General features: G+C 40.5%; 1 long non-coding RNA gene and 1 pseudogene across 2 annotated transcripts in view; one reads left to right on the forward strand and one right to left on the reverse strand.

Moving 5' to 3' along the window:
- Nucleotides 1-27,409, reverse strand: part of LOC309656546 — a 499,488-nt gene that overhangs the window by 190,562 nt on the left and 281,517 nt on the right. The gene's annotated exons all lie outside the window — the stretch shown is intronic.
- On the forward strand, nt 1,089-27,008 carry LOC309656275 (SWI/SNF-related matrix-associated actin-dependent regulator of chromatin subfamily D member 2 pseudogene; annotated as a pseudogene). Its single transcript, XR_014268673.1, has 2 exons — nt 1,089-5,475; nt 5,518-27,008. The product of XR_014268673.1 is annotated as an SWI/SNF-related matrix-associated actin-dependent regulator of chromatin subfamily D member 2 pseudogene (transcript).

The following is a 27,409-nucleotide window of genomic DNA, read 5'->3' on the forward strand; positions in this document are numbered from 1 at the left end:
TTTTTGAAAGTTCTTATTGCTCCAGGTTCTTGCCTTGATATTGTCCTACTTTTAAATTTTCTCCAATCTAGTGGGTAAGCAATGGTTTCTCATTGAGGTTTTGATGTGCTTTTTCTGATTCCCAGTGAGGTTGAAGGCCATTTTAAATGTACATTGGTCATTTAGATTTCCTCATTAGTGAAGTCTCTTGTCCATTTTTCTATTGAATTGGCAGCGTTGCTTTTGGTTTTTTTTTTAATCATTTGTAACAATTCTCTATGTATTCTGAATATTTTGGTTAAAATTGTTGGAAATATGTTCTCCCACCCTATGGTTGCTTTTTACTATCTTAATAGTGTATGTCAATGAAGGGAACTTAATTTTAATGAAATCAACTTTATTGATCTTCTCCTTTTAGTTAGTGCCTTTTGCATCATTTTTTAAAAATTTATTTATTTTATTTTTTTATTTTTGGCTGCACTGAGTCTTCGTTGCTGCACACGGGCTTTCTCTAGTTGCAGCAAACGAGGGCTACTCTTGGTTGTGGTGCACAGGCTTCTCACTGCGGTGGCTTCTCTTGTTGCGGAGCTCGGGCTCTAGGCATGCGGGCTTCAGTAGTTGTGGTTCACGGGCTCTAGAGCACAGGCTCAGTAATTGTGGCACACAGGCTTTGTTGCTCTGTGGTATGTGGGATCTTCCCAGACCAGGGCTCAAACCTGTGTCCCCTGCATTGGCAGGCGGATTCTTAACCACTGCGCCACCAGGGAAGCCCTGCGTCATGTTTAAGAAATCATTTCCATGCTCCCTTTGGCAGCACATGTACTAAAATTGGAATGACACAGAGAAGATTAGCATGGCCCCTACACAAGGATGACACGCAAATTCATGAAGCACTCCGTATATTTCCCACGCACATATGGTCACCTAATCTATGACAAAGGAGGCGAGAATATACAATGAAGAAAAGACAGTCTCTTCAATAAGTGGTGCTGGGAAAACTGGACAGCTGCATGTAAAAGAATGAAATTAGAACACTCCCCAACACCATACACAGAAATAAACTCAAAATGGATTAAAGACCTGAATGTAAGGCCAGACACTATAAATTCTTAGAGGAAAACATAGGCAGAACACTCTTTGACATAAATCGCAGCAGGATCTTTTTTGACCCACTTCCTAAAGTAATGAAAATAAAAACAAAAATTAACAAATGGGACCTAATGAAACTTAAAAACTTTTGCACAGCAAAGGAAACCATAAATGTGATGAAAAGACAACCCTCAGAATGGGAGAAAATATTTGCAAATGAAGCAACTGACAAAGGATTAATCTCCAAAATATATAAACAGCTCATGCAGCTCAATATCAAAAACACAAACAACCCAATCAAAAAATGGGCAAAAGACCTAAATAGACATTTCTCCAAAGAAGATATACAGATGGCCAATAAACACATGAAAAAAATGCTTAACATCACTAATTATTAGAGAAATGCAAATCAAAACTACAATGAGGTATCACTTTACACTGGTCAGAATGGCCATCGTAAAAAATCTACAAACAATAAATGCTGGAGAAGGTGTGGAGAAAAGGGAACCCTCTTGCACTGTTGGTGGGAATGTAAATTGATACAGCCACTATGGAGAACAGTTTGGAGATTCCTAAAAAAACTAAAAATAGAACTACCATATGACCCAGCAATCCCACTACTGGGCATATACCCTGAGAAAACCATAATTCAAAAAGACACATGCACCCCAATGTTCATTGCAGCACTATTTACAATAGCCGGGACGTGGAAATAACCTAAATGTCCATCAGCAGAGGAATGGATAAAGAAGATGTGGTACATATATACAATGGAGTATTACTCAGCCATAAAAAGGAATGAAATTGGGTCATTTGTAGAGATGTGGATGGGCCTAGAGACTGTCATACAGAGTGAAGTAAGTCAGAAAGAGAAAAACATATTCATATATTAATGCATATATGCAGAATCTAGAAAAATGGTATAGATGATCTTATTTGCAAAGCAGATATAGAGACACAGACGTAGAGAACAAATGTATGGACACCAAGGGAGGAGGGGGGGATGGGATGAATTGGGAGACTGGGATTGATGTATATACAGTATTGATACTATGTATAAGATAACTAATGAGAACCTACTGTATAGCTCAGGGAACTCTACTCAATGCTCTGTGGTGACCTAAATGGAAAGGAAATCCAAAAAAGAGGGGATACATGTATACGTATAGCTGATTCACTGTGCTGTACAGTAGAAACTCACACAACATTGTAAAGCAACTATACTCCAATAAAAATTAATTTAAAAAAAAGAAATCATTTCCTACCTAAGGTCATGAAGATATTCTCTTTATTATCCAGTACAAGTTTGATTTTTTTTTGATATGTAAGTCTGTAACCCACCTGGAATTGATTTTTGTGTTAGGTGTGACAGGAGATCCAATTTTTTTTTTCTACAATAAATGTTGTCCAATAATCCCAGCACCATTTCTTGAAAATACTAGCCTTTCCCCTACTGCTCTGCAGTGTTACTTTGCCATATATATCTGGTTCCATTCCTAGACACTCTATTCTCTTCGTTCCCCTGTCTGTTTGTCCTTGTGCTAATACCACAGGGTGTAAATTAATGTAGACTTATATTAACTTGGCTATTCTTTAATCTTTGTAGTTCCATATAAATTTTAGAATCAACTTTTCACATTCCACACACACACACACACACACACAAACCCTACTGCAATTTTTATTGGCTTTGAATTAAATCCATAAATAAGTTTAGGGAAAAGACATTTTGGCAAATTTGAATCTTCTAGTCTATAACCAATATCTATTTCTCTACATCAGTCTTTTTAGTTGATTTTAATAAAGTTTTATAGTTTTCTCTGTAAATTTATTTCTAGGTGCTTGATATTTTAATCCTAAGTGTCTTAAGCCTTTTCTCTTTTTCCAAGTCTTTCTCATACACAGCAGAACTAACATTTTCCTTTCAAGAAAGCATGCAGAAGCTTACTGATAAAACAATTGCACTCAAACAGGAATGCTGTTGCCCTTGACAACAATCTGGTCCACCAGCTAATTAGGCCATACCCTATACTGATGATATGCATGAAGCCACAGGCATCCAATCAGCAGAGTCAGTGGAAAATGGGAAATTATAGGCTAGGTCTACAAGAAGTATTCCTGGAAAATAGATGATGAGGAATCCTGCTGCGTAGCATAAGACGAGTAGTCTGAACACACTTGCTACAGTGGTTGTTGTCTTTATTTCAATGTAAATTATAAATGTATGGCTGTTTGTTTTATTATTTTCATCATTTTTCAATTTACAATAAACCCTGTTAGCAGTAATGAGTTCAAAAGAATGGAACAGTGTGTTTAATGAAAAAAATAAGTGCTACATCTTTATCTCTGAGAAAGTTAATGATGACTATGTAACTTGCAAAACTTGTCAACATTTACCAACCACTAGGAAGGTCGTAGTGATATCACTGAACACATACAAAGACACAAATCTGCTAAAGTATTCTCAGCTTCTGCAAAAATAGCTAAAAAGACTGAGTGGGAAAATAAGGATTCAACATGTGCTGCTGAAGAAAGTGCATTTACACAAGACTGTGAAGTTTATCTTTCCAATTAGAGCCAATGCCTGTTCTTCTAAATGAATTTCACTCCTTTTGATTGCAGGCTTTTTGTGCACATTCAAGGAGGGGAGCAATGGCTGTGAAGGAGCCAGCTCCATTAGTAGCACCAGGACTTTGCACACTGTTAGATGATGCCAACTTTACAGTGCTATTTCCAGGTACTTGAAAGATTAAGAGACATACAGAGATTTTCAGGTGTATATATGTACATGTATTAGTAAACTTGGCCTATGTCATACATATATTTGCATATGTTGCACTCTGATATGTCTAAGTGTGGATTTCTTTTTATTTGTCATCCTTAGGATATTTGAATCTGTGTATCTTATAAGTTACAGAAAATTCTCAGTCATTGTCTTCAGATATTCCATCTGTCACATTCTCTCTCTTTCCTCTCCTTCTTGGACTCCAATTATGGCAGCCCTTCTCACTGTATCCTCTATTTCTGTTACCCTTCCTTCAATATTTTCTATAAATTAGCTTCTCTCTACTTAATTGTGAATAATTTCTTCCATCATGTCATCCAGTTCACCAATTTTCTTATCAGCTTTGTCTAATCTGCTATTAAACTCATTCATTGCACTCTGTTTCAATTGTTGAAGTTAGTTCTAAAATATATAGTTTAATGTGCTGTGTCATTCTTCATAATTTTCAGTTACCTGCCACAGTTTTATATTTGATGTTTATCTTCTCAGAACCATAGTAACCATAGTTTCATAGTTTTTGTCTGATAATTCCAGTATCTACAGTCTTTATGGATCTCCTTCTATTAACTGCAGTTTCTCACCTAGAGGAGTCTTGTCCTTTGGATCTAGATGTTCTTATTGTATGTTAAATATGTTATTTGAAAATTATTAGTAGTATCAATTTATTATCTTCCAAACAGGATTTTATAATCCTTTTGCTAAGCACCTGGGGAAACTAGCAATACAAGATCACTTTAATCCAAGTTCAGAGCTTGAGATTTTACACACACACAGGCATATTATTCAGCTATGAAAAGGAAGGAAATCTTTCCATTTGCATCAACATGGGTGAAACTGGAGGACATAATGCTAAGTGAAATAAGCCAGACACATAAAGAAGATATTGTATGATCTTAATTATATGTGGAGTCTTTAAAAAAAAGAGTTGAATTCATTGAAACAGAGACTAGAACATAAGTTACCAGGGGTGGGCCAAGCGGGGAGGAGGGGAGGGGAAATAAGGGAGGTATTGGTCAAGGGTACAAAGTTGTTGGCCGTTATGCAGTGTGAACAAGTCTAAAGAATAATATACAGCATGATGACCATAGTTAATAATACTGTATTGAATATTGAAAATAGGATAAGAGAGTAGATTTCAGGTGTTCTCATCACACACACACAAATAACTATGTGAGGAGACAGCATGCTGATTAGCTTAGCTATAATAATCATTTTACTATACCCATATATATGTATCAAATCATGATATTGTATACCTTAAATATACACAATTTTTGTTTAAAACTATATTTTAAAATGATTACATCCCAAGAGTCTGGATAGAGTGTTGGATCCTTCTCAGGAGACCCATCAGCAGTGCTCTGTGTGTCTCTTCTGATTTATCTGCTCTCACTCATCATCACACAGAATCTTTATCTATCTGGATATTAGAAAAAGTGCCTCTGACCCACAACATATTCTTCCAAATCTATCACTTAGGCCATAAATTCTGCCCACTGATCTCAGGACTAAGGCCTCTGATGCTCAAATTCCAGATTCTTACAACTCATAAGCCAAGAACTTCACTCTTGTTGCAGAGCCATGCTCTAAAAACCTTCCCTGGAGCTAATGAATGACCATGAGTAAATGTAAGAAGGTCAAGACTTCAAGGTAAGCAGAGATAGGAAGACATACATGTCAAAGCAGTTAATCCATTTATTGGAATATATTAAGCTTGTAGTTATCAGACTGTGTTCTACAGAACCCTAAGACATAATAAGGATTTGAAAAACATGATTTTTAAATTGCCACATTATTTGCTAATATAAACAGTGTATGTAGTTTATCAATAGAAACAAACTACACTGAAGTCTGCTTTTGTGTTGTTAGGACGAACAGTCTCTAGCCATTGAGCCACTGAAACCTCAAGAAGCAAAGTGTTGGAGCCCTGTCAAGTCCTCCCAGAATCTCCAGAGCTGATTAGAGATAGAGCTTTTCCCTGGGGAGCCATTCAGTTGGGAGCATGGAGAGGGTCATGGAAAGGGCACAGGAAGGGCCACAGAACTGTACTCGTTGTGAGAAAGCAAAAAAGTTCCACAATTTCTCAGACTTTGTTTCTTAAACGTTAACAAAAAAAAAAGGGAATAGAGGGACTTCCCTGGCGGTTGTCCAGTGGTTTAGACTCAGCACTTCCACTGCAGGGGGTGAGGGTTCAATCCCTAGTCAGAGAACTAAGATCCTACGTGCCACAAACCGTGGCCCAAAAAAGGGGGAGGGGATAGAAATCCCTGTTTCTCAGAGTTATTTGAGAATCAATGACCTAATATGTGCAGTAGAACATAGCACAGCACTGGACACAAAGTACTTAATGAGTGTCAGTCACCTGTTCTTGTCTTTCTTCTAACAAGTCTCCAGACCTCTTAGAAAGAAGTTTTCCAGCTTGTACTGAATCACAGCTTCCACAGAAGCTACTCTATCTATGTCCATATATGCAGGGCCATGAAAAAGGTAATTTTTGTGCTTATGTTTGATGCCCTTAAGCACATCTTTGTCCAAACAGCTTCCCCTCATCTACCCATGCCTGCTAATCTAGGAGTACTTTACAGGGTTCAGAGTGCTCTGACCCTAAAACCTACTTTTGCTTCTGATAATCCATAACAGGACGGAAAGGCTGGCAGCATAATGGAGACCCTAGAACGAGACTTAAAATGCTGCAGTTATCCGTCAGTCACACGACACAGCATGTCATGCATAAGAAACAGCTGATTTATTAGCCTGCTGGAGCAGGCTGTGAATATGAAATGATAGGGTGCAGCCACCGACAAGTTGCAGGAAAATGTGCAGTTGTGGGCCAACTCATGGGTGCCGTTGACAATAATGCCAGAGATCAATTCTGACCAACACATATTTATTTACCAGGAAAACTCTGAGAGATGACAAAGCACGGGAGCCAGCCAGCCCCACAGGGAAGACAACCAGTGTCCAGACTGAACTCTTTTGTCAGCTGGTAACAAATCTACTTTCCTCCGCGTGGTGATGCTACTAAATAAGTAACATGAATAAAAATAAACGATTGGAAGCCTATTTCTCACATTACATTAGCGAGGATATTTGAGGATTTGTTTCATGGCTTTAATTCAGGCATATTTCCCCCCTCATCTTTTTCTTTTTTTTTTAAATAAATTTATTTATTTATTTTTGGCTGTGTTGGGTCTTCATTTCTGTGCGAGGGCTTTCTCTAGTTGCGGCGAGCGGGGGCCACTCTTCATCGCGGTGCGCGGGCCTCTCACTATCGCGGCCTCTCTTGTTGCGGAGCACAGGCTCCAGACGTGCAGGCTCAGTAGTTGTGGCACATGGGCCTAGTTGCTCTGCGGCATGTGGGATCTTCCCAGACCAGGGCTCGAACCCGTGTCCCCTGCATTGGCAGGCAGATTCTCAACCACTGCGCCACCAGGGAAGCCGCTCATCTTTTTCTGAAACAGATAAATTTCTGTTTGTGACATTACCTATCTTAGGAATATTTGTTTACGGCATGTGGAGAATGAGAATTGGTTAGCCAGCAAACCAAATAGGGCAGATGATGTAAACCTCGTAGGGCAGAAGTAAATGTGGCTGAGAGCTAAAAAGTTCAAAACTCCTCACCTTCTGAGCACCAGTGCATTTCCTGAAAGGCGATCAAAAATGCACCACCTATACTGGTTTGAGAGTAGTAATCCCCACATTCCAGCTGAATGTTAAGTACATACAAATTTCTAAAGCCTCTCATAATGTTATTTTGACATTTCCTTTTCAAAATACAATACTTACGTGATTTCATTTTGACCTGTATAGTGACTTTCTGATCCATAAGGATGTCACAGAATAACATACTGCTGAAATCATCAAATTACTGAGTATGTGCCTCAGACTATGTCCAGCCAAACTAAAGTTGAGCATTTCATGGGAAAAAACCTTGCTCAATGACCTAGATATTTCCCATCTTAAAATTCTTTAAGATAGTATTTCAAGTCAAATTTTATTTCCCCGCACAATCCATGAGTGTGCCATGATTTCCTATTTCACTTTGCCGGTATTCACACAACATTAGGTGTAACATTTTACAAGAATGCACCACAACCAGTTAAGCCTGACTGGCTCTATAGACAGTGACTTTACTTTCTGAACCAGAAATATTATAGGACACATGGGCTGCCAGCAGGGCAGAGCACTTTGTATCCAATCTGTATCCTTGAGACAGTCTCTCCTCCAACAAATGAGTCCTCAAAACTGCCACTGGGATTATCTTCATAAAATTGAAATCTGATCAAGCCACTCTGATGCTTTAACCCCTTTGAAACCTCTTCTTTTCCTATAGGATAAAATCTAAACTTTTTGGGTGGGCAACAAAATTCCAAATAGCCTGCCTCAAGACATCTCTTTCACCATTGCAGTTTCCATCCAGCCATTCTGAACTTCTCACCATGTCTTAACACAGCCTTTCCTAAATTCCATATCTTTGCACCTATATCCTCTCTCTGGAAATACTCTTCCCCAGCACACACACACACACACACACACACACACACACACACACACACACACACCCCACACGAGCGCATAAGCACATGTACTTATCCTTCAAGACAACTTCTTTCCAATGTTCTCCCATGCAGTTAGCTGTTTCTAAACAACTTATCTGTGCCTCTATCAAAGCATTCACCACATTTTATATCAATTTATCTATTTATACATTTAGGTCCTCTCCTAAGCTGGAGTTCACTATCGTTTTAGATAAACTATATTAAGGAATAGCTCTATATTATAACTGCTGGATTCTGGAGTCTGCTTTCTCCCCACTGTCATTAGGTAGGTTCTATCATGATCAAGACAACCACTTGGGGGAGATGTTGTAAAGATGTTACCAGCATAGGGTGGGTGAGGGGACAGACTAGCGACCTTTAATAACTCTAATAACGTTAATATCTGCAATAATTCTTCCAAACCTAAGATGATGAGTGCAACAGCAGAAACAACTAGCATCAAAACAGCCTAGTTGTTTAATCAATAACCAGCAGTCGTAAAACCAGGCCTTCCATCGAGTTCCACAGTGTGGGAAGGTAGCATACTTACAGCTGTTCATTAGGTTGAAACTTCACATTAGATACTGCTTGGATTTAATAGCTGTGAATTTTCTATCTCTAGAAAGCTAATTAAAAGACTATCACTCCCCTTTTTGTTGGTTACTAAAGAAGTTTAGGAAGTATACCTACTGGAGATGTATGAGACGTTAGAGAGGATTAATTTAGATAGGTGCTAATTCCAAAGAAGAGGAACAATAATAACAAAAAGTCTTTCTTTCCTGACACAGAAGTTCTCTTTGAATACAAATATAAACTCTAGGCAAAATGCTTTGGCCCAAATAATTAGACTCCTGCTGACAATCAGAGTCAGCGGCGGACTGACGTCATGCCAAAGGACACGCAGTCTGAGCCTTTAACGTAGAGTTCTAGGGCTAATTAGAAAAATTACACCATGCCACATCCAGTTCTGGAGTCTGTATTTCAGCTGCAGAAGGTGATAACAGTAACGTATGGTGTCACATCTTCAGTCTCGATCTAAGACAAAGAACAAAATACTTTCAAAAGAATTCCTGAAGAACAGAAGGGGATTCAGCCTTTCTTGCCTCTTCACAAACACCTAATAAAAGAGAGAGAAAACAGGGTTACCTTCAACAAGCAAATCTTTCTCAGTCTCAATTTTCATCCACCTGATTTGCAAGTTATTTTTTCCCCTCTCCTCCTGGAAGTAAAACAATAAAAACCTAAGCCTCTTCTAGTCAGTTTCCAGTATAATGCAATACAGTGCCAGCTTTTGTTCCCAGAGCCTAAGGCAGGCTGGGGAACCCCACATGTGCTCTCCAATGTCCCTGGATGGCTGGAACTTAGAAAAGGTGCCTTCAGTTGACATAAGCTGTTTCAGCCTTGTCCAGAGTCTGAAGCCAGTTCTGTCCTGGGTGTCCCTCCTCAGACACTGGGGATACTGATTCTATTTGGTTCTAAGCCCCAGTTTCCTACTAACTGCAACGACTTGAACTAGAATCCTGTCATGCCTCTCCCGCCTCAGGATGCTCCACACCACTGCAAGGATGCTAACACAGTTTTTCCAGAAGCAAAATCATCTAAACCAAACCTAGGTCATCAAAAAGCCATAGCCAAGAGGTAATCAGGAAAAAGAAGTTTCTAGGAGAAGAGAGGTCTCAGAAAGCATTGATCACAGGCAGCATCTGATGAAACATTCCCATCATCTCAGACAGTCAAAATTATCAAAATAGCAGAGCCACGCGGCCCTGGGAGCTCCGCCTCCGCCAGCGGGACCCGGCAGGCTGCCCGGACCGGCGTTCAGCGGGCCCAGGCCTGCTGGAGGCGTGGGGGGCCGCCGCCTTCCGCCCCAAGAGCCCCGCGGGCCCTGCGGCGCAGTACCAGAGGCCCGGCAGGTCACCAGGGAGCCGGATGCCCATGGCTGGCTTGCAGGTGGGACCTCCTGCCGGCTCCCCATTTGGCGCAGCTGCTCCACTTCGACCTGGCATGCCACCCACCGTGATGGACCCATTCCGAAAACTCCAGCTTGTGCCCCAGGCCCAGCCCCCGATGCCTGCCCAGCGCTGGAGGTTAAAGAGGAGGAAGGTGGCAGATAAAGTTCTACCTCAGCGAATTCGGGAGCTTGTCCCAAAGCCTCAGGCGTACATGGATCTCTTGGCTTTTGAGCGGAAGCTGTACCAAACCATTGCTCGAAAGCAGATGGAGATCCAGGAGGCCATCAAAGAGCCTCTGACGCAAAAACGAAAGCTGTGGATCTGTATTTCTAATATGTTCGGTCCCAGCAAGGCAGACGGTGATACTGCAGGAACCGCAGGAACCGCAGGGACCCCCGGGGGGAAACCCCGCAGGGGCCAAGGTGGCTTCCTGGGAACTCTGAGTAGAGGGAAAACTGCTGGATGATCCTAGGAAACAGAAGAGGAAGTTTTCTTCATCCTTTAAGAGCCTCGTCATTGAGCTGGACAAGGAACTGTACGGGCCTGACGACCACCTGGTGGAGTGGCACCGGATGCCCACCACCCAGGAGACAGGTGGCTTCCAGGTGAAATGGCCTGGAGACCTCAACGTCAAGTGCACCCTCCTGCTCATGCTGGATCATCAGCCTCCCCAGTACAAGTTGGACCCCCGACTGCGGAGGCTGCTGGGGGTGCACACACAGACGAGGGCTGCCATCATGCAGGCCCTGTGGCTCTACATCAAACACAGCCAGCTGCAGGACGGCCACGAGCGGGAGTACGTCAACTGCAGCCGGTACTTCCGCCAGATCTTCAGTTGTGGCCGACTCCGTTTCTCTGAGATTGCCATGAAGCGAGCCAGGTTGCTGCAGCATCCAGACCCCATTGTCGTCAACCATGTAATTAGCGTGGACCCTAGCGACCAGAAGAAGACAGCCTGTTATGACCTTGATGTGGAGGTGGATGACCCGCTCAGGGCCCAGAGGAGCAATTTTCTGGCCTCTACCACCAATCAGCAGGAGATCGCCTCCCTTGATGTCAAAATCCATGAGACCATTGAGTCCATCAACCAGCTGAAGACTCAGAGGGATCTCACGCTCAGTTTTAGCACTGACCCCCAGGACTTCATCCAGGAATGGCTCCGTTCCCAGCGCCGGGACCTCAAGATTATCACTGATGTAACTGGGAATCCTGAGGAGGAGAGACAGGCTGCTTTCTTTCTACCACAAGCCCTGGGCCCAGGAACCAGTGGGGAGGCACATCATTGCCAAGGTGCAGCAGCAAAGGCAGGAACTGGAACAGGTGCTGGGAATCCGCCTGACCTAACTGCTCAGGGATCCCCTCCTTTCTTCCCAGTCCTGGAGCCAGCCCCTCCTCAGCCTGGAAGGGGACCACCCGCTGGGGCACAGACATGTAGGATGAGGGGCGGAGGGGTGTCTCCTGTCACCCTCTGCTCCCCAGCTTTAGTTTCATAAGTGTAGTGATAGGAGTCCTTGTTGCTTCGTCCCCAAAGCCTTACTACTTACATGTTGGCTTTAATTGGATTCACAGCAGAGGCCTCCTCTGCCCGCTGCAGGCAGGCCCAAGTAGGACCTGGAGGCTGTGCTTTGACCTCATAATGGAGACCTTTCAGAACCAAAGGCCCCTGGCTTTGCTTGTTTACTGACCCCCTTGGGGCAAGTGTCAGTGCTGGCTCTGGGGAGCTGGGCGAGGAAGAGGGCCACACCTCACACTCTTCCTAGCCTCTCCAAACCAAAGTTCTTTGCCATTCCTACCAGCCCAGCCTTGCTGCTGTTTTTTTTTTCCTTTCCTTTGGGTATTTGCAGTATTCATGGAGCAGGTTTTTCTATGAGGGAGCCACTTTTTTTGTACAGGGGTAAGCTTGGGTTTTTCAGGGAGCCTTACTTGGTGTCTCCTTCCTTATTTTCTTTTCTCAATCTATGCAAGCGGCTCTGGCCGCCATCATCTCCTGAGAGGCCAGAGGGCTGCCACCCAAGCTCTTGGGCCCAGGGGTAATGCCTCCTAGAGGGAGGGCACACTAGTTCTATGGTGTGGCCTGAGGCATGGGTGTGTGTGGGCAGGGGGAGGTGCGGGGGAGGTGCAGGGGAGAGGTGGGGGGGACTATCGTTGCCCTTCAGAGCTTGGTAAGGAGGGTGGACCTAGGGCTTGGCAAGTGCCACTTCTGGCAGGTTTGGAAATTTCCAAATAAATCTTTGTTTATTGGTGGTAAAAAATAAATAAATAAATAACAGAGCCATTACAAAGTTGCTCTTTCCTTATCAGTACATTTGAAGAAAATAACAGGTCTTGGTCTTAAGGTGTTCATTCAACTTATGGAGTTCAGTTCATCAGAAGCTCCACAATTTGTGTTTTCTAGTTGCCTCTTTCTGGAATCATTGAATATTTGAATATCTAGTGCTTATATATGAACCAAATGAAAGTTATTCTGAGACAAATATTACTCAAGCCAAATTATTTTAATGTCAAGTATGTTAATAGTAGCTTTTCAAAAGTGTAAACATGGAGAGCTCAGAGAGCAAGTTTAAGCATTCCTTTATCAAATAAACATGGGTTTTGGCCCATTTTTTCTGCTGGAACAATAGAAATCCAAGTGATACATACAGAGAAAGCAACAGAGGTCATAACAGCATTTGAATCTCATACTAGCCTGTTTCACTTCCTTCTCACAATTACCATTCTGCTTGTCTTTATCCTAGTGATAAAAACCAAAATAAAACCTCAAAATCAGATATTGAAACCCAAGATTATTTATAGCTGCCCAATTTCTTATGACATAGTTACATTAGATTTGATCCAGTTCTGCATGACTAGGAAAATTAAGCATGAAGCACCTTCTTCAACCTACTTCTCTAGTATCTAGGATGCTTTGCAGCAATTCAACATGTGTGTGCTTTCTCTTTGGTGGAAAAAAAAAAAAAAATACAAAGATAGATGGCATCACCTGAAAAGCAAAAGAAGTGAGCGCCTAAGCCTGTGGAGGCAGTTTAATCACCTGCAAGCAGTTTATCATTCAACATAATAGCACAGGGCCTTAAAAAGCCTACTCTGACACTCTCATTTGTCCTGTGATAGAGGGCTCACTGCATGGGAATTTAATACCCCCACTGCAATCAAACTTTGATGTGCACAGAATGTGTCTGTCATCTGTAAGCTGGAAGTCACAGTGCAACCCACTTCGTTGACCAGGACAGGGCCAGTCTCTTTCCCACAGGAAGGTTCTCAACCTCACTTAGCACCTAAGACACAATTTTGGACGCCCAGACCCCACCTCAGAATGCCCGAGACTAGGGCCTGGGCATTTTTTTCAAAGCTACACAGTGATTCTGTCACAGAGCTGCACTGAGAATCACAGGGATGCAGTGCTGACCTTTCAGTGTCGTTGCTGGTGCATTGTTTTAAAATTCAGTCCAGGGACTGGGTGTGTACTGCCTTCCAGAAAATGAAGGCAGCCTCTTTTGTGGAGGCTACATAATAGTTTTCCCTGTGGGTGATCAGCCCCCGGGAAACTCTCTGATGGAGCGTAAATCTCCCTTTTCTTACAAACAAGCCAATCTCCTGGCTGTTCTGCTCCTGATGAGCCTGGGACAAAATCTCTTGTTCCAGGCAAAGTAGGTGTTATTATCATCATTTTATAAATAAAGAAATGGAAAGCCTGAGAGGTAGAATGACTTGCCTACTTTCATACTACAGACTAAAAAGGGACTGGTTCAAAACGAGGACTAAGATTTTCTACCTCTAAGCTTTTTTCTGATTTTAAAATGTATTTTCTATTGTGTTAGGTTCACATGCGAATAAAATCTCAGGGTTAGGAAAGCAGGATGTCCTCTTTAAAAAAATAAAAAGCAGTTTATTTTAGAAAAGTGGTTCTCAAAATGTGGTTTCTGAATGAGCAGCTTGAGAATCACTTAGGGATTTGTTAGAAATGCAAATTCTCAGCCCTCACCCTAGACCCAGAAAATGAGAACCTCTGGGTGTGGGCTTGCTCTCCAGGCAATTCTGAAATTTTAAGAACCACTGTTTTAGACAAAAGCCAAACTATAAACCCTTTCCCCCAAATTTTGTTGAAATAGAATCTCATAAAAATATGTTTTTTAAAAACTCAAAAGTAAAGTCAGAGAGAAGTAATAGTTTTTGGAGAAGTCAATCAGCTTGGTTGCCAGAGGTGGAGTCTTCTTGGCTGGAAAATAATCATTAGACAATTGTGGGAAATCATCCCCAAATATTTTTCTCTCTTGAGAAGACATTTAAGTAAAAGTTAAGACCAACAGGCAGAAACAGTTTAAAGGAAATATGTTGAGTAAAGAAAGAGAATTCTCTGGCAAAGAAGGTACTAGGGCTTAATTAGGTCCTCAAACTAGCAGAAAAAATGAAAAAAGGCCCTTAGGAGAGAGTTGGACAGGGTTACCAAATCTGTTTTCCTTTCCACAAATCTGTTTTCCTTTCCACTTGAGTACACAGCCCAGACTCCCTGGTAGTAGAGTGTGGCCCCAGGACTGAGTTCTGACTCCTGGAATATGAGTAGAAGGGGTGGACGCTACTTCCAGCCCAGCCCATTAAAGAAAACCTCCGTCATAAGGCTCACTCTTCTCTCTTCTCACATTGGCCTACTGGAAGCAGAGGATTCAGCAGAAACCTCCATGGCTTTAAGGGACAGTAGATCCACAAGCTAGAAGGACCCAGAGTTCATAAATCACCCTAGGGAATGCCACTACCACAAACCTACACAAAAACACTCTATGAATGAGACAAATTCCCACTGGGCTAAGACAGTGAAGTTTGGGGGTTGTTACAGACAGCATCTACCATGTGTAATCTAAGTCTTTGCCAGAGTGACTAAAATAAACGCATTTTTAGTCAAAGCAGCAATGTTTCATACCGAGTTCTGATGCCTGCACTTCAAATGGCTATAGAGCAGTAGCTACGGAATTCCCTGTAGATCAAAAAGTGCTCCTGGAAGTAGCAGCCGAGCACACCTGCACCTTGTTTTCTCTGTGAGCCCTCCCAGATAACACAGGGTCTCACTGCTCCTCTTCACCAGATTGTCCCTTCTGGAATTTGCCATTATATCCACGTGATGTTTAGAAGACAGAAAGGTGATCTATTTAGGGTCTATATTTTAAGTCTAACACTAATAATTGACCACAAACGTCATTCATGATGAATATGTTTTCAGAAATCTCTACTTCTCAGTCCCACCTTTTGTTATGATGTCCCCATTTTCCCTTAATGCCCTATTATCTATCTTCCTTGAAGATGTCATACCTCTTGTTCAGTATTCATTCATTGCTTAAAAAATTATTTGTCCAGTGGGAGAAATAGACAAGTCATCTTTTCAGTCTGTACACAGCTTCTGACATGGATGAGTCTTCCATTGGCTTCCATCACACAACTCTCTCCTGGTTTATTCCTATTCTCTGGTACTTCCTCCTCTCTCTGCTTTGCATGACCATCCTTCTCTATCCAATAATTAAATGATATTAAATGATGGAACTTCCTCAAGTCTCTGTCTTAGCCTTTCTCTCTCTCCAATTTCTATATTCAGGCTATTATATCAACATCAACAACTTCTATTTTCGCCCACCCACACATGACTCTCAAATCTGTGAATATTTCTCAGGTACAGACCTTTCTTTGGCGTTCCAGACTCACATAACCAATTACCTACTAAACGTGTCTACTTGGATATCTCAAAGGCATTTTAAACACAACATAACACACAATTGAATTCATTGTTTCCAGCCTCATACCCCACCTCCACGTCTTCTTACAGTGACCATTATCAGTGAATGACACAAGCTTCCATGCTGATAAGCAAGCCAGACATCTAAGAATCATCCTTGACACCTCCCTATTTCTTGCCCCTGATAGCTACTCCAAAACCACATCTTACTGATTTCACTTCCAAAATACCTCCTGAATCTCTATACTGCACCACATCTCCTCTACAGTGTCCCAACCCAAACTGCCCACATCTCTTGCTTGAATGATGGCATTGCTTTTCCCTTTTAAACCACCACCAAATAGTCCATTCTCTACAATGCACAGTGATTTTTTTCAAATTGCAAATCTGATCCCATCATTCCGCTACTATTTAAAACTTATCAGAGGCTCTCCATCAATCCTAGGCTAAAGATACAAATGCTTAACATTGCCCACAAGATCCTACCTTGGCCTGGATCCCATCTGCCTGCCCAGCCTCATCTCAAAACCACCCTTTCACTTTCCCTCTGCAAACCAACCACAGTGGCTTTTTTCTTGAATGGGCATGTTCCTTCCAACCACAGAACCTGGAACATACAAATTCCTTGGTCTCAAACAATTTCCTTACTTGTCTCATCTCCCTTTCACTTCTACTTTTAGATTTTATCTCACCTTGTTTCCCTTTCTCAGGGGTCCTAGTGTGACCTCCATTTTATGGTTAATGGCCCATTACTAAGTCCTCCTAGAATGGCTCTATCTCCCCACTAATGATAGCTGTAAATTTGCATTAAATTGTAGGATTCTTTGCTTAATGTCTATTGCCCTTGCTAAACTACAAGCTGCCCCGAACCATGTCCACTTTTGTCCCACCACTGTATCCTAAGTCTCTCACTCATTTAACAAATATTTATGTATCAGGAAATATTCTAGGTGCTGAGGACATAGTAATAACAAGACAGAGAAGTTTCCACCTGTTGTGGTACATACATTGTAGTAATAGGAGACAGAAAATTAAAAATATATTTTTTAAAATAAGAAAAATAACAGGTAATAATAAGTGCTATACAGAGAATTCAAGTAGGATCATATGACACAATGTGATTCAGAGGTTTATTTCAGATTGAAAGAAGACCTTTTTGGAGTGGTGAAATTGAAAATTTTAGTTAAAATTTTGACAAGATGAAACCAGTCATGTGAAGACTGATGAGGAGAACCCTCCAGGAAGAGGATTGTAAGATGGGAGCCAACACCTGATACAGGCTAGGCTCATTATGAATGTTTAATAAATATTAATTGACTGTTGTCAGATAAGCAGGGCCTAGGGAGGGGCTACTAACCCAGGCTTCTCTTCTTTAGCCTGTGAGAGATGTAGGGGACAAAGGAAAAAGGGGCAGGTGACATGAATGGTGTCTGCTGTAGTTGCTGTTGACTGATAGATCCTCAGTGCTGCTTTCCAGGGAAGCGAGATGTGACACATTGATTTTTGTAATTTCTATTGTGAGACGGGGAGGACTGGTCTTAGTGACAAGAGCGATTAAGTAACTTGCACACAGTAAGACTCTGGACAGGCTGAAGGAAAAGCTGCATCTGCTGTAACTATTACTGTTTTACTCAAATTATAGCTGACTCCAAGACCTGGCTTTGAACTTGGCACAGTATGGTTAAAACTATTTTCTTGATTTAGAGGTTCTCCTTTCAAAGTTAAGCTAAGTGTGCAAACAAATTCATAATATCTAGAAGATATTACAAACATAAAATATATTTTTTAAGTCTAGGATCATCTCATGTCTTCTTCCCTGCCCTTGCATACTCTCTCAAATTGCAATTGTCCTTGGTTATTTTCCTCCTCCTCTAACTGTGGAGTAACAATAAAACTTTACACATTGAATGATGAATAAGACATGTTCTTTCCCAGGCAGAAAAGGGGATCAAAGCAAAGTATGTTACCCAAACCATCAGTCTTTTTCAAAAGCAAATGTTTCTTCCCAGGATGAACTAAAATATTTAAGGTTTCAAGAAAATATGGTCCGGAAAGTCCTTTAAAGTTGTTGTTCAATTACATAAGTAAATTGTTCTATAGAAAAAGAGTTTTAAAACAATCAGGTTTCAGATTTTTTTCTAAATGACTCTGTGTGTGTGTGAGAGAGAGAGAGAGGGAGAGAGAGATAAGAAAGAGAGGGACTTTGGAAATTTTCTAAATAAAACTGTAAATGAAAGAGCCTGTGTGGCTTTCTTTTTGAAAGGTAACTTTTGATGACAAAACTTGAAGATGCTTCAGTTACTACAGATCATTATCATTAATGAACTAATAGTCAACCTTATGCTTATTCTCCCTGCTTCTCAACATCCTAGTCTGTAAGAGGGAGATAACATCACCTCCCTCACATTTAGATAATGCCGACAGTATCTAATACATAGCCTACAAGTGGAAGGTGCAAAGGTAAAGATAAAAATTTCTATTACCATGATGTCTTCCTATGAGGAGAATAAGACTTTACAACTTGAAGGTAGGCAGTAGGAAACATATTTGGATTAAGTACATGATCCACAGGGTACTGACATCACCAGTCAGTTGGTTTTCTGAGAATGTGACATAAGAAGTTGTTTTCCACTCTAGCTGATCATCAGAATCACCTGGGGAGTGTTTTCAAAAGTACAGATCCCCAAGGGACTCTGATAGTCAACCAGGTTTGGGAACAGTAAGTTGGAGGACATATTATAATGACTAATACTCTAGAGTATTTTTCACACATCATCTCTTATAAAACTCATGACAACTCTTACTGTATTGAAAGAAGAACAGAATTTGCAGTCAAAACGACTGGACTTTAGCTCCCATCTAGTCACTTTTTTTTCTCTCTCTCTAGTGGTGGTGCGCGGGATTCTCTCTAGTTGTGGTGTGCGGGTTTTCTCTCTCTGGTTGTGGCACACAGGCTCCAGGGTGCGTGGGCGCTGTAGTTTGTGGCACGCGGGCTCTCTCATTGAGGTGTGCGAAATCAGTAGATGTGACTCGCAGGTTTAGTTGCCCCGTGGCATGTGGGATCTTAGTTCCCCAACCAGCAATCGAACCCACATCCCCTGCATTGGAAGGCAGATAGATTCTTAACCACTGGACCACCAAGGAAGTCCCCAACCATGTCACTTTTTAGTGCACAAAAAACTTAACTTCTGTGATTCTCACTTTCTTCACCTATAGAATGAAAATTAAATGTAGTTATATCTGCCCTGCGTGCCTGCTAGACCTTTTTTAAATGCCAAAGCACCTGCAAATATAAAGCATAATTATTAAAAATGAGAAATGGTGTCATTATTTGGGATGGGTTATGTGTCCTGAGTGTCTTTATTAAACAGTAAAGCTAAATAAAAATCTGGGCATCTGAAGGAAGAAGATGTGTAAGTGTCTATGTGTTTATGCAAAGATATGTGAGTGTGTTTATGACAATATTAGAGATAAGTTGGACCAAAAAGATTTTAGATGGTATCTACTTTAATGGCACTCATTTTTTTTCAAGTTTTCCAATTGGCTGAATGAATTCAGATTGAGTGTTAAAAGAAATATCTCAGTTTTAAATCTGAACACTGGAAGAAAATTCATCTTCTAGAATAAAAGACAATATTTATACATTAAAGTATTTGGGGAAACTACTGTCATTCTTTAACTTTAACTTTTGCATTGTGAACTATTCTAAGAGTGTTTATAATAAGAAACCATAATGGGATTCTCACCCCTCCTCTATAAAATAACTTTAATTTTTGGTTGGTTTTACTTTAATAGTTTCCATTCTTCTAAATAACCGCCTAAATTAGATTTTATAGTAAATGGGAGCACTTATAAAAGAAAAGAACAAAATTAAAAAGTCATGTGGTTTTTAATGCATATGCTACAGAAATGAATATTTTTCCTGTGGATACAGAATCAGCTTTCACTTATGAGCCTAGATTATGGTTTATAAGACAATTACAATGGTTATGTGAAATGAGCATATAACTAGAATGCCAGCTTTAAGAAGAATGTGTATTACACTTCATCTGGAGAATAGACAGTGACCACTTATGGTCTAAGAGTAAAATATCCTCCTATTATTTTCTTAACTCTGGATGTCAAAAATTAGGGAACAGGTGGAAAGAGCAAGGACATAAAAACGACACACTCTCTGAGACCAAAAATAATTCACATAAAATGAGTAAGAGCTGTTGGCACCTAGAAAACATCCCAGAAGCAATTAGGAGACAGTCCATTGAAAAGGTAGTCACTGTAAAATTGGATATTGACATTGTAAAGATGTTTGGAAGGTATTTCAGTGAGGTAGAAAACTGCAATAGTTGAGTTTGGGGCCAATGCAGGAACTACAGAAAGGAGAGCTGGAAGAAAATATTTTAGCCATGTGCCTCAGCCATGTCCAATGAAAGAGATAATCTGTTTTTCAAACAAAAAAATCCAAAGTATGAGAAAAACAAAAAAAGGAATTTTATCAAGCTAATATATATCAAAGTTATTCCTAAAAATCCATTCCCTTTGCTTTAAACCTGAATTTCTCAAGCTCTATTTTCTTATGCCATTTGGTTTCCTAAGTGAACCCAGCCACAGAGAAACCTCAACTATAATTGGCAAAAAATATCTCCTGTTGTAAATCAATATTAACTTTCTGAATTCAAAGAGGTCTCTTGAGAGTATGATTAATGTCAATAAATCTCCCAAAGACTGATGAAACAGAGGATGCAGAGGAGTAATATAGAGGTAACTATGAAAAAATATAGTAATCAAGAAGCACCATCTGTCTGCCTAAAACACACACACAGTCACATGCACAAATACATGCAAAGAACACCTTCAAATCTGAAAAGTCTTGGACCTCTGGAAATATACCCTCAAAATTGGGATTGCCAAATTTAGCAAATAAAAATACAGGATTCCCAGTTAATTTGGATTTCAGATAAACAACAAAAAAATTATTAGTATAAATATGCCCCATGCAATATTTGGGACATACTTATGTTAAAATACTATTTGTTGCCTATCTGAAATTTAAATTTAACTGGGCCTCCTGTATTTTATCTGGCAACCCTACATAGAATTCTGTGTAGTCAAGTTTTAAAAACACACTAAAAATTAAATGCTGCCACTTTAGACAATCAACTGGCCCCAACAATCATAACCCTATCACAAATTTCATTACTGAAATCATATGATGGTCCTCTGATAGGCGATGAACATCCGGATGATGCTGAATATAAATATTTATCATTAAATGCAAACACAAAAATTTAAATTCTCATTCTGAAGATCAGAGACTATGTCCTCTCATCCCCCAAGGTAATCCTGGTACCATGGTGTATTATCAGGGTTCTCCAGAGAAACAGAACCAGCAAGAGAGACTGCTTGTGGAGGTTGGCAAGTCCAAAATCTGCAGGGTAACCCAGCAGGCTGGAGACCCAGTGAAGAGTCGCAATTCAAGTTCAAAGGCTGTCAGCTAGCAGAATTCCCTCTTCTGGGGGGGGGGTGTCAATCTTTTTCTATCAAGGCCTTCAATTGACTGAATGAGGCTCACCCACATTACGGAAGGTAATCTGCTTTACTCAAAGTCTAGTGATTTCAATGTCATTCTCATCTAAAAAGACACTGTCACAGAAACAACTAGAAAAATGTTTTACCTAGTATCTCAGTACAGTGGCCGAACCAAGTTGACACATAAAATTAACCATCATACTCAGTTTGCTCTACATCATACTATAGTACACTGCATGCCACATTTCCCACCAGAATCACAGTGACCCTCATCACCTGGCTTCTCTCCTGATACCCCAGTCTATATACTGATTCTCAATCTTTAGAGAATCTAAGTATCACTTGAGAAGTGTCTAAGTAACACCTGAGACGTTTGCTAAAAATGAAATAGCTGAGCCCCACCTCCAAGATTCCAATATATTAAGTCTGGAGTGGGATCAAGAAATCAGAATTTTTAATAAGGACCCAGGAGATATTTGGGGACCACTCTCTGAAAATACCACAATATTGAGTATAACTCAACACAATATAGGATTTTAGTTAGAGCGAGGTATGTGACAAAGACCTACAAATCACAGCTGAGTCAATTAGATTCCATGTTCTTCACATCTATATCTGTGGAATCTATAGTTCTTTATTCAATTGAGCATTCCATGTGCAATAAAATTTAGTGACAACACCAGTAGGAATCCCCATAACTCTATCTTCCCTACTAACTCAATCCTTTTCTAGCCTAGCCTAAAGGGAGTCAGTCTGGACTAAAAGTGTCCAGTAGGTCTGCCCCAGGAGAAAAAGACTCAAATTATTCCTGATTTGAATTCCTGCACAAAGGTCCAGAGTAGTGAGAGTCAATGACCAAAACAACAAATTCAGGTAAGTCATATAATTGTTTTTACAAGCAACATCAAATTACTGAATTCAGGCTTATTTCTCTATGGTCCTTCCACCCTTTAACAAGATTTCATCTGCCTCATTTTTATGATGTTAAAATGCATCTTAGAACCAAGAAGATAATGAGCTTTCATGTTAGAATCTGATGATGATAGTAGTGATGTGTATCAGGGACTGTGAAGGGTCTGAGATTTCAATTTACTTGCGAACGAACAAGTTTCATGGATGTTGCTAGAGACATGAGTATCCTGGCTCAGAGACAGAGGACCTCATGATGCGTGGGGCAACAGGCAGCATGAGTACTAGCATATTTACATCAGTTCCACCTACCCCCAAGTCCCACAGAGGTGATGTGGATGGGCCCAGATAGATGTGTACATGTGCAGTGAGTTGCATTTTAAAAGAAGAACCCTGGGCTTCCCTGGTGGCCCAGTGGTTAAGAATCCACCTGCCAATGCAGGAGACATGGGTTTGAGCTCTGGTCCGGGAAGATCCCACATGCTGTGGAGCAACTAAGCTCATGCACCACAACTATTGAGCCTGTGCTCTAGAGCCTGTGAGCCACAACTACTGAAGCCCACACACCTAGAGCCTGTGCTCTGCAATGAGAGAAGCCACCACAATGAGAAGCCCGCACACCACAACAAAGAGTCCCCCCCCACTCGCCAGAACTAGAGAAAGCCCACGCGCAGCAACAAAGACCCAGCGCAGCCAAAAATTAATTAATTAACTTTAAAAAATAAAAAAATAAAAGAAGAACCCTGAACTTAGGGATCTAAATCTTTTATAATGGGCAGTAAGTATATCTGTCCTTTGGTCCGGAGAGAGACACTGTCTCTGTGTTCCAGGCCTGTTTGCTATGGCAAGATTCTTAAAAAGATCATCTGGAGCAAAGGGCAAATTGGTGCCCTTGCTTATAGAAACTCACAGAACATGAGAGACCCATAGGGAATTGTCTTCCAACAAAATGTTTGTTATTTGGTTTGTATGTTAGACTGTAAGTTGCATAGAGTCAGGCACATATGTTTTATGTTGCCAATTCCCCTGAATCTAGTATAGTGTTCTATAATTATTATTATTACATAAATTATATATAAATATAATTAATATATTAAAGTATATTAATAAGTATATAAACTAGCATTATATAAATATTTGTAGTATGACTGATAACTTTTTAAAATGTAAAGTATGAAACTGATAAAGGATAAATGAATATCTTCCATTACTACTGCTACTGCCTATCTATCTATCACCTCAGAAACAATGTTGTTTATGAGATGCCTCATTTATTTAGTAACAGCATTTGACAGTGGATTAAGAACAGGTGAAAACTAAGGTATTTTAAGTTACATATTTAATATACAATATATTTCAATTCCAAAATAATTAACAGTGTGTAAAAATGTTAAAATTAAGCCAAAACTTATTAAATTTGAAGATTTGGTTTGAAAATCAACCTAAAAATTTCAAAAAGGATCTGATGTTCTGACTCATTCGTTTATTTGACAAATATTAATTGGTCAGCTCTTATATTTCAGACACTGCTCTAGGTGTTAAGAATATGCAATGAACAAAGCAGATAATAATTCCAACTTTCATGAAAATTTCATTCTAAAAGGGAAATCAGATGGCAAAGATAAAAGTAAAATACAATGTATAAAAGATTGTGATTAGTGCTAAGGAAAAAAATAAAATAATGAAGGGAATAGGAAATATTGGAAAGGGACATTGAATTTTTTTAAAAAGACCTAAGAAAGGTTTTTCTGAGATTTTTGTTGAGTAAAGATGTGAAGAAAGTGAGGGATCCAGCCTCATGGTTATCTGGGAGACTAACATTCAGGTCAGAGGAAATTGTAAATCCAACAATATTGAGACAGGCACAGCTAGGAGGCCAGTGTGATTGAACCAGCATGATCTAGGGAAAGAGTTGGAACATATGAAGTTAGAGAGCTATTGATGAGGGCTTTAGAGGTGAAGATGAGGGAAGAGCATGTAAGGACTTGAGGTCATCATAAGGTTTTGGCTTTTACAGGACTGAGATGAGAAGCCAATGGATAGCTTTGAAGAGAGAAGGAACATGACCTTTCTGTATTAGGGTTCTCCAGGGAAGCAGAACTAATTAGACATATATAATATATATATTATTATATATAAATGGATATTATATATTCATTTATAGTCATATATGTGCATATATATACATATATATGCAGAGGAGACTGGCAGGCTGGAGACTCAGGAAAGAGTTGCAGTTTAAGTCCAAAGTCAGTCTGATATAGAACCAGGAAAAACTGATTTTGGAGATGAAGTCTGAAGGCAGTCTGCTGGAGAATTTTCTCTTCTCCAGGGGAGGGCAGCCTTTTGTTCTATTCAGACCTTCCACTGATTGATTAAAGCTCACCCACCTTATGGGCAATCTGCTTTTCTCAAAGTCCACCAATTTAAATATAAATCTCATTTAAAAACACCCTCACAGGAACATCCAGAAAATATGTGACCAAATATCTGGGCACTGTGGCCCAAACAAACTGACACATAAAATTAACCATCACAGCATCTAGAAAGATGAATGAAGTGGAGGAAAGAACAGACTTGTTCTGTCAGGTAAAGATAACAGAACTTGCTCCTATGGATGAAAGCTATACCTAGGTAGATCGAAGTTTCATATAAAGAAAAATTACTTGATAAATAATTCTAGTAAAGTCTGTGTGTTATTTAGAAAAAATTATTACTGCATTGGTGGGTAGCTGAGCCAAGTGGCCAAGTTTCTTTCTCACCTGTCAATCCTGTGATTCTGTGATTTGTTCAGGTGATTTACCAACAGAGTTAATCACAATATTTCAAAATTTCTGACTCTCAAATGGAAACATTTTTGCATGTTGAGACAAATGAATTACAACTTTCGGAGGAAATCCTGATATTTGGTCCTTAACTGAGTAATACTTAGTGATAACGTATCTACTGTCTTCTTAGGTTGCTTGGGCTGCCATAACAAAATACCATAGACTGGGTGGCTTAAACCACAGAAGTGTATTTCCTCACAGTTTCGGAGGCTAGAAGTCCCCGATCAAGGTGCTGACCCATTCAGTTCCCAGTGATAATTCTCTCCCTGGGTGGTAGACAGCCACATTCTCCCTCTGTCCTCCCATGGCAGAGAAAGAGAGGGAGACTGAGATTGAGAGAGACCTCTCTCGTGTCTCTTCTTATGATGATACCAGTCCTATCGAATCAGGGTCCCCATCCTTTTGACCTCATTTAACCTTAATTACATCCATAAAGGCCCCATCTCCAAATACAGTCACATTGGGAGCTGGGCCTTCAACATATAACTTGGGGTGGGGTGAGGTGGGGGGGTGGAAACAAACATTCAGTCCATAACATCAACCTATCTCTTTCTGCCAATAGCCAGCTCAGTAGGATTCATGTAAGCATACTAATATAAAAGAATTTACTGTGCTCTTCAATGTGAGACAGATTCTAATACTATATGTCATTCCTGCTTTTGGCAATATGGGGACCCAGAGAAGCTGAGTGGCCTAGATTTCATCTAGCTTGTCATCTCTAATCAATTAGTTGTGGCTACCTGGAGCACTGTGCTGAGAGCTCAGCTACAGGGTCGTGGTCTGTTAGTAAAGTCTTGCAGGATTATGGCCACATATTTGCATATACCTATCATGGACATAAAGGACTCTGAAGAAAGACAGGAATAATTATGCCATTATCCTAGTCTGGTCATCCAATGTAATTCTTTATTATTGTTTACATCAGCAAAAATAATAATGGGGGTAAGTTAGGTAAGTTATCTCTCCCCCTGCAAAAATATTCAACCACTAAATATATGATTTAGGTATTTATTAGATGAGGTAGAAAGATGTTTCTGATGGATTTATTACGAGAAAAAGTGGGTTTCAAACTACATAAAGTATGATCACATTTTTAAAATAGATTGTTGAGATAGAAAACATTGAGAAAGTATTTACAAATGTAACTACAAAGCAAGTCAGAGTTTTCTTCCTTCCTCACTTCTTTATTTTCCTTCTTTTCTACTCCTTACTGGGAGGAGTTTTGAGTTTTGTCGCTATGTCATTATTGTTGTTGTTGTAGTTATTTTACTTTATTTATTTATTTTTATTTTTGGCTGTGTGGGTCTTCATTGCTGTGCGTGGGCTTTCTCTAGTTGCAGTGAGTGGGTGTTACTCTTCGTTGTGGTGCGCGGGCTTCTCGTTGTGGTGGTGTCTCTTGTTGCAGAGCATGGGCTCTAGGCACATAGGCTTCAGTAGTTGTGGCATGAGGGCTCAGTAGTTGTGGCTCACGGGCTCTAGAGCACACGCTCAGTAGTTGTGGCGCATGGGCTTAGTTGCTCCACGGCATGTGGGATCTTCCCGGAGCAGGGCTCAAACCCATGTCCCCTGCATTGGCAGGCGGATTCCTAACCACTGCACTACCAGGGAAGTCCCAGCAGGTGGAGTCTTAACCACTGCACCACCAGGGATGTCCTGTAGTTATTTTTTTATTCCATTTTATTTTGTTTGTGTCTTTTTTTTTTTTTAAAGATAGCATTCCTTCTTTTTTTTTTTGTAATTTTATTTATTTAATTAATTTATTTATTTATGGCTGTGTTGGGTCTTCGTTTCTGTGCGAGGGCTTTCTCTAGTTGCGGCAAGTGGGGGCCACTCTTCATCGCAGTGCGCGGGCCTCTCACTGTCGCGGCCTCTCTTGTTGTGGAGCACAGGCTCCAGACGCACAGGCTCAGCAATTGTGGCTCACGGGCCTAGTTGCTCCACGGCATATGGGATCTTCCCAGACCAGGGCTCGAACCTGTGTCCCCTGCATTGGCAGGCAGATTCTCAACCACTGCGCCACCAGGGAAGCCCTTGTTTGTGTCTTTTTAAGGTAGGAAAAAAAGAGACAGAGAATCTGTTAGCCT

Source organism: Balaenoptera physalus, assembly GCF_965194825.1.
Source record: "Balaenoptera physalus genome assembly, chromosome: 1".
NCBI classification, from domain to species: Eukaryota; Metazoa; Chordata; class Mammalia; order Artiodactyla; family Balaenopteridae; genus Balaenoptera; species Balaenoptera physalus.